This window comes from Cygnus olor, chromosome 1 (assembly GCF_009769625.2).
Source record: "Cygnus olor isolate bCygOlo1 chromosome 1, bCygOlo1.pri.v2, whole genome shotgun sequence".
Taxonomy (NCBI): domain Eukaryota; kingdom Metazoa; phylum Chordata; class Aves; order Anseriformes; family Anatidae; genus Cygnus; species Cygnus olor.
The window spans coordinates 83329174-83337787 of NC_049169.1; positions in this window are offsets into that span (position 1 = coordinate 83329174).

An 8614-nucleotide genomic window follows, 5' to 3' on the forward strand; every position below is an offset into this window, starting at 1 on the left:
GAGCCATTTCTGAATCTGGTAGAGTATTATCATTTTATTACCCATTTTTGATGCATATTTTTTTTTCAGTCTATTTATCAACTCATGTTTTTCTGTTTCCTGGTACTATTTCAGTATTTTTATTTTAGATCTACTTCAATTGCTTCGGAAGGTGGTAAAAAATAAGAAAGAATGGATCAGAAAATATTGCTTTTAAAAGTGATTGTTCAGTGCAACTTACTAATTTATTTGCTAAGTTTCAAACTGCTGCCTTATTGGGTCATTTCAAGGGCCCGTGTTGCCTGCTGTCCCATTTCCAATGGCTGTTGACTGGAGATGGCAAGTGCAGCATGCTGCATCAAGTATGTGGCCATCCTTCCCTTGAGTATTCTACCAGTCTCCAATAATCTGTGGCTTAGATTTTTGCTTAAATATGGTCTGAACATACCTTGAGGCTTCAAATCTGGATGCAAATAGAAGTGGTAAATATTTGGATTGTTTTAAATAGATAAATATCATCAAGTTCATTAAGTCTCCATTTTTGTTGCCCGTGACATGCTTTCTGAATCACAGAATGGTTGAGGTCAGAAGGGACCTCTGGAGATCATCTAGTCCAACCCCCTTGCCCAAGCAGGACCACCTAGCGCACGTTGCACAGGATCATGTCCAGGCAAGTCCTGAATATCTCCAGAGAAGGAGATTCCACAGCCTCTCTGAGCAACCTGTTCCAGCACTCTGCTACCTTCACAGTAAAGAAGTTTTTCATCATATTCAGATGGAATTTCCTTTGTTTCAGTTTGTGCCCACTGCTTCTCGTTCTGGTGCTAGGCACCACCAAAATAAGTCTGGCCCCATTGTCTTGACAGCCTCCCTTAAGATATTTAAATACATTGGTAAGATCCCCTCTGAGATGGAATCTCCCGTGTTCCAGTTTGTGCCCACTGTCTCTCGTCCTGTCTCTGGGCACCCCTGAAAAGAGCATTGCTCCACCTCCTTTGCATCCTCTCAAGATATTTACACACATTGATGAGATCTCCCCCCGAGCCTCCTCTTTTTCAGGCTGAACAGTCCCAGCTCTTTCAGCCTTTCCTCATAAGAGAGATGCTCCAGTCCTCTGATCATCTCTCAGCAGAGAGTAGGCCTCTGCTGGACTCTCTCCACGATCTCCATGTCTCTTTGGTACTGGGGAGCCCAGATTTGGACACTACTCCAGATGTGGCCTCACTAGGGCTGACTAGAGCAGGGGGACGATGTCTCTCGATCTGCTGGCAACACTCTACCTAACACACCCCAGGATACCAATAGCCACAAGGGCACATTGCTGGCTCATGGAATATTAAGAATGAGGTAACTTAAATAGGACACTAGTACCACATTTCTCCTAATTCTGAAGAAATACACAAAAAATAAAACAGGCACGTATATTTTTTTTTTCTTTTTGGTTGTGGGGGTTAGGGGAATGGAGAAGAGATTATTACACTAAGCTCAATGTTTTAAAAGATAAAGTATTTCTAAACAGTACTGTTGCAAGGCCTCCTCAAATTCTGTAGGTGCGTATTTACTCTGCTTGTCAATGGACTCTGACATTGCTAATAGACAGCTGTCCTTCAGAAATTTATAAATATTTATCCTCTTTACACTACACACACTGCCACATGAAGTGATGGCATACTATGCAATCAAAAAGCTTGACAAATTTCATATCCATTTTGTTTTCTTTAATTAAAACGACTACTGATATTGAGACGCATATAGAAAAGTTGATGCTTCACAGCAGCAAAGTGAGCATCAGTATTTACTGGAGGCTGCCTATCTGGAAAGCAGCTTTACAGAAAAGGAGCTGGGGCTCCTGGTGGACACCAAGTTGAACTTAAGTCAGCAATGTGCCCTTTCTGTGTAGAAGGCTCTTAATAGTATCCTGGGCTGCATCAGGAGTTGTCAAGGGAGGTTATCCTTCCCCTCAGCACTGTTGTGGGCACACTTGGAGTGCTGGGTCCAGCTCTGAGCTCCCCAGTACAAGAGAGAAATGGATGTACTGGAGAGGGTCCAACAAAGGGCCACAAGGTTGATGAAAGGACTGGAGCACTTCTCCCTTCAACCACAATTTGACACTCCAGCCCTTCAACAGAGCTCTTGTACCTCTACATCAGCACACGTCCCAGTGAGGGAAAACAATAACCTTGCTCAACTCTGATGCCTCACATCACAGAATCACAGAATCGTCTAGGTTGGAAGAGACCTCCAAGATCACCCAGTCCAACCTCTGACCTAACACTAACAAGTCCTCCACTAAACCATATCACTAAGCTCAACATCTAAATGTCTTTTAAAGACCTCCAGGGATGGTGACTCAACCACTTCCCTGGGCAGCCCATTCCAATGCCTAACAACCCTTTTGGTAAAGAAGTTCCTCCTAATATCCAATCTAAACCTCCACTGGTGCAACTTTAGCCCATTCCCCCTCGTCCTGTCACCAGGCACGTGGGAGAATAGACCAACCCCCACCTCTCTACAGCCTCCTTTAAGGTACCTGTAGAGAGCGATAAGGTCGCCCCTGAGCCTCCTCTTCTCCAGGCTGAACAATCCCAGCTCCCTCAGCCGCTCCTCGTAAGACTTGTTCTCCAGACCCCTCACCAGCTTCGTTGCCCTTCTCTGGGCTCTCTCAAGCACCTCCATGTCCTTTTTGTAGCGAGGGGCCCAAAACTGAACACAGTACTAGAGGTGCAGCCTCACCAGAGCCAAGTACAGGTGGAGAGCCGAGTACAGGGGGAGTACATCGTAGCAAACAAGCAGCGAGTTTTGTTTCACAGATAAAATCTGTAAGATACAGCTGTTGATTCAGTGACATTATGGAGGCCTGTGTCTTCAGTTTAAACCAGCAGCTAGAAATACTAAGCCAATAGTAACTTTGCCTAGTAGTCTGGAGGCTGAGTACTGCATGCTAGAGCTGCTCAGTTGGGCTCAAAGAAATTTAAATCTTAACAGTAGCCAAAACAAACTAAAGCAAGCCAGTGAATCAATTTCATCCTGGTCATACCAGTTTGACTAGAAGTCTCTCAAACATCTGGATGCTGCTGTAATTCAAGGCAGTTAAAGCTACTGAGATGAACACCTTCCACAGAAATGTTTTCAGAAGGAGGGAAAAAAACCAAACAACACAAAAATCAAAACAGAGCAAGCAAGATTGGCAAAGAAAATACCAGAAAAAAAAAAAACCAACCAACCAAGCAAGCAAACAAAACAACAAAAAGCAATTGGAAAATTACCAGATAAAAGTTGATACCCTTCAGATTGAGGGTAACCAATTTCAGCTTTCCAACAACAATAAAAGCAATATGATGTCTGCCAGACAAAATCTTTTTGTTTTCCTTTTTTGCTCAGAGCGATTCATTTGCACATCATTATTTACAATCTAGATGAGTGATCCGTAACCCTCAGAGTAGCTCATCCTGTGGTAGGTAACAACGTGCTTGGTGCAAGCATTTTCATGTTATTTTCAATAATTGACTATTTCTGTAGATTAAAAATTCACACATTTTCCTCCTTTATTTGAGTTTTGAGTTCTATTTAAAACATGTTTTTTATTTTTTTATTCCTGGGGGCAGTAATATTGATAAGGAGAAAAATGGCAGAAGAGAAATATATGAATATATAACTCCTGACTCTGAAATTAGTTGAAAGCAGCTAGTTGGAAAGATGTCTCCATAAGCATTCAATTTGAAGGTAATGCAAAAAAAATTGGAAAGGGGAAAAAAATGTCAGAAAGCAAACTGCAAATCCCGTCTTTCGTTTTTGTTCGCTAGGTATTTGTAAATGCATTTAAAGAGAAACACAAGGGACTTGAAAGAAAAACTCCAGAAAGGCTAGACACAACTGAAAGATGCACAGTCCAACAAATGATCTGAATTTGAACAGTGTAATTCTAACACATGCCCTAGAGATCATTTTCAATCCATAAGAAGAGTTTATAAAGGCTGAAAAAGGGAAGGGCTGCCTGTGAATTTGACTGTTGCATAATTCTCTTTTTATGCTATTTCTTAAGTAAAGAAAAAAAAAAAGAACAAAAAAGCAGAATGTACAAGATTCCAGAGAGAAACTGACATTTCCAGACTGGTGAAGATTAGAGAGCAAATTAAAATAGAATAAACTCCAGTAATATCAAGTTAACTGTCACTGAAGCAGAAAGTAGGAATTTGTTTTTTTCTCATTTGTATATGAGATTGCTGTGGGCTCCGTATCTTTTGGCATGGCATTTAATTATTTTTTGAACAAATGAATCAGACATTTAATTTATTAATATATTTTTTGTCAGTCACATTCCCGTACTACATGTACACTAAAAAATGTGTGGGAGAGAGCAGAGAAAATATGCTAGTACAGTGCTGACACACAGCAGCTCCATTTGAGCAACTGCTTCAGGATATGCCTTAAGCAACTTTCGTATGTTAAATACCCATATGAGGGGAAAAAGTAATTTTTCCAGCCTGATAGCTTTTTGGAATATCAGCTATGGTTGCTCCAAGGACTGACTGACTCAGCAAACCAGACATCAGGTAAACAGGAGACATTAGGTTTTTCAGAAGCAGATTAACTGCTCTTTAGACTTCGGAAAAGCCAGACTACAGGATGCCTGTGTTTATAGCATACAGACAGCCACAAAACAATAAAAGCACATTATATCGGATAAGCAAAATGCATGAGAATGAATGTCTGATCATGAGAATGCAGTAAAACAAAGTGAACTTGATTTGTGTCCTGGATGGAGACAGTATCTCTTAAGAAAATTCTGAAAAGACAGCAAATTTCAATTTACATAAACTAAGATATTTTAAATCAGATTCAAGAACTCCATGTGAAGCTTGAAACCATGTGTGATAAATGTAACCAAAGATCCCCTGAAGAAATCAAATCAAATCATTTCCCCACAGGAAGGAGAAAGTTGTCCTGAAGGATAAAACACATTAGGAATGCTAATAGCTTATCAAATTAATACAGTCCAATCCTCTTAATTGGGACATCTCCATTCATAGCTTATTGTCTCTATTGCTCTACTTTAGACAAGTAATTTTTAAATCAAAGTTAAAGCTGCACCTCTTTCATCCCCCCTCCCCCAGCACCCTTAAAAAGAAGAAAGAATTGTTTACTGAAGGCAAATTTTGGACTTTTATGTGCTGTTCCTAATAATTTCTGTGTCCTATTATTTCAGCTCAGGATGAAATATATAAACTCCCTTTTCTTTAAAACTCAGCTAATTGCATTAATACATTTAAGAGCAGTAATGCTCTTATTCTGTCCATAATGTAAAAACCTTAAGTCACTGTTTTCTTCAATTAAACTGGTTGCTCTTATCTCTAACTTCATTTTATAGTACTTACAAATAAATTGGGTCACTCAATTAAGCATCTAAGCTGATTAAGCCAGTTGAATAAACCAAGTGTATTCCAAACTAAAATAAACACACATATATATATTTAAATATTTTTCTTCTCAACTATACACATACATATTTAAGTATTTTTCTTCTCAAAGAGTTAGATAAATTTGCAGACTAGTCCATGCATATAAATTATTTTAGCCATCATTAAAATTTATCTCTTTTCAAGAATGAACAGCCAGTGAAAGCATATGGTTTCAAGGAGAATTATTATATTTCTTATATTGGTAACAAAAATAATAAACTAAAAATTTTTTTATGTTTTAGTCTTCTGAGCAAGCATATTTAGTGGGAAGCAGGTAACACTTACATGTTTTCCATGGCCTATTCAGTCTAGCCTGCAGCTAGTACAAGTGCTGAACCTTCTGTGCTCACAGTCTTCTCAGCATACAAAACAGTAGAGCAATAACTGAAAAGCCATGATAATATATATGCAAAAAGAATTTAAGTAAGCAGATTGTAAATAACAGATAATCTTACTACTGTGGAAAAGGACCCAGATTAATAATGAATACAACTACTTGCAACATGACTTCTAACCTTATCTGAAGGACAAGGCTTTCAGTAGCATTCCGCCCCATGAAACCCCAATGGAAAAGCAGTGCCTAAACAGAAGCTCAGAATAAATATTGATCTGTACTGACCATCAGTACCACTTTCCATAAAATAGTTTCTTTGCACGTTCCTTTTTCACCTCTTGAAGCATCAATTTATCAAATCTCTGAAGAATTTGCTGAATCTGACTTGATCATTTCTTTATTACAGCTGCAGGATATATATGAAAACATAGTTATGAATGCTAGTTATCAGAAAATGTATTATCCAGATAGGTCTGGTCATAAAACAGAGAAAGGCAATGTAGGTGACATGCCATATACACATATGTGATAATTTGTTCTTGTGTCTAATGTATGTTAACACAGACCTGAAATATAAAAGATGGCTTTAATAGAAACCCCAACAAAAGACAGCCAAGAGCATCCTAGGCTGCATTAGGAAAAGTGTATCCAGCAGGACTAGGAAAGTGACCCTTCCCCTCTCTTGAGCACTTGTGAGGCCACATCTCAAGTACCGTGCCTAGTTTTGGGCTCCCCAGTTAGACGACAGTCAGAAGCAGACTGAAGTAAGTCCAGTGGAGGACCACCAAGATGGTCGGGCCTGAAAACATGATACACGAGGAGCAGCAAAGGGATCTGGGTTAGTCTGATAACATGAAGAGAAGGCTCGGGAAAGATAATCGTGTCATCTCACTTTTCTCCACACTGTCCATTGAGGCAGCTGAAGCCAGACTCTTCTCAGAGGTACACGAGAGCAGAATGAGAGGGAACAGAAACCAGTTGCAACTAGAATAAGCTCAACTGGCTATTCAGTAAAAGTTTTTCCCTAATGAAGGAAATCAAATGCTGGGATAGGTACCCAAAGAGCCTGGGAATTACTATCCTTAGAGACATTCAAGACTTGACTAGAAGCGGCCTGAGCACTAGATATCCTTTGATCAAGTTATTTCAGGCAATTCGTATGAAACAGATAAATTTTCCATTGATCCAGCCTTCACGAAGATAGCATCTGCAACAGGATCTGCATTTCAATTTCCACCACCATAAAATTTCTGCCACCATAATGAATGCTCTACTCTTGAGGTAGAAAAAATTTAATTCCCCAAATATTTTTTTTACAACCATTTTTTGTATTGTTTCAAATTACAAAGATAATGCACATCCATTGAACATGCCCGACTTAACTAGATTCTCTCTATTAGCAGGGAATTGTACAGTCCTTTCATTTTTAAGATGTCCTGAGTTCCATTAAGTTTTGATGTGATTTCAAAATCCAGTCTACTTAAGAAATTGTGTGTCAGTGTAGGGGATAATTAGCAAATATTTGATTTCTGTTGCAGTTTCCCAGGCAGTGAACACATTTAGTAATCATTGATGCTAGTTAAAATCCATTTTGTTGAGATGAAAAAACATTTTTAAAGCCACCTGTCCTTTGGGCATCCTACAAATTAAATCCAGTAGATACAAAATTTTTGCATGTCTAATTGCACATTCAAGGGTGTATCTCAGAAAGAATGCATGAGCATCTATAGGTAATGCAGGTATGAACATAGCCACCTCAGTATTTTACAAATTAAAAATCTGTGTGCAAACTATCCTTAAGAAACAAGATTGCAGGCACTTTACTTGTAGATCCAAATTTAGATGAATTTTAACTTACATGTTCTAACTATTATAGAAATGGACTGTTCCTTCTCTCTATAGTAAAATAGAAGATCACACCCCTAGCTAATACCCTTTCAAGGTTAATTAATATTCGTGGACACTATAACACTCCATGAAGAGAAAGACCTTCGTGTTTCCAAAAATCACTAAACCCACATTTGTTAGCTCTCTTGCTTTTCTTATCCATACCTTATTTTCATGTGATTAAGGCCCTGGATGCAGAAGGCAGCACCACTGTGAGTCCCTTCTCTTATCAGGTGGTGGGGAACAGACATCACACACCAGGCACAACAACATAACTATGGGGTTGTGCTGGGTTTAGCTTCATCTATTTCAGATGGACTGCCTGAGCAAATTGTAGTTAATTTGCTAATAAAACAAGCCAACTCACAGCAATTCTCTGAATTTTCCAAATATTCAGAAAGATCTTTTATCTTTAATAAATATTGTCAAAAGTTATTAAAGCAATCAGTTTTCTTCATTTAGAAGTGATTTTTTTTTTTCCTAAAGCAACAGAAAATTCTGTGCTATTATTGCAAAAATACTGTTTAAACTTTAAAAAAAAATAATAAATTGATACGGTCTGTCAAATTAAACAAATCAGTTCAGGGAAATGTTCTAGATGAGAACACATACCCTACACACTAGATATTTTTGACATCGTACATATTTTCATGAAACAGAAAAGCATCCCTATTTGAAAATGTAGAAGCTTGATTAGTTAAGCATGTGCCAATCCTTCTACTCTGAATGATGAATTGCACCTTTCCTGCATTGAAAGAGCTGTAGACAAGACTACGTAAGATTCCACAACTGAATTTTCTAATTACCAACAGCACACTCATTCCTTTTCATGCTCCATTATAGCCTGTAAGCACTGTAAATATAATATTACTGTTAGCACCAGGATTCATGGAGTGCATCAACTCTGCAAGGTCTCAGACTTAGGAATTGTCAGGTTTCACTTGGATTGGCTTGA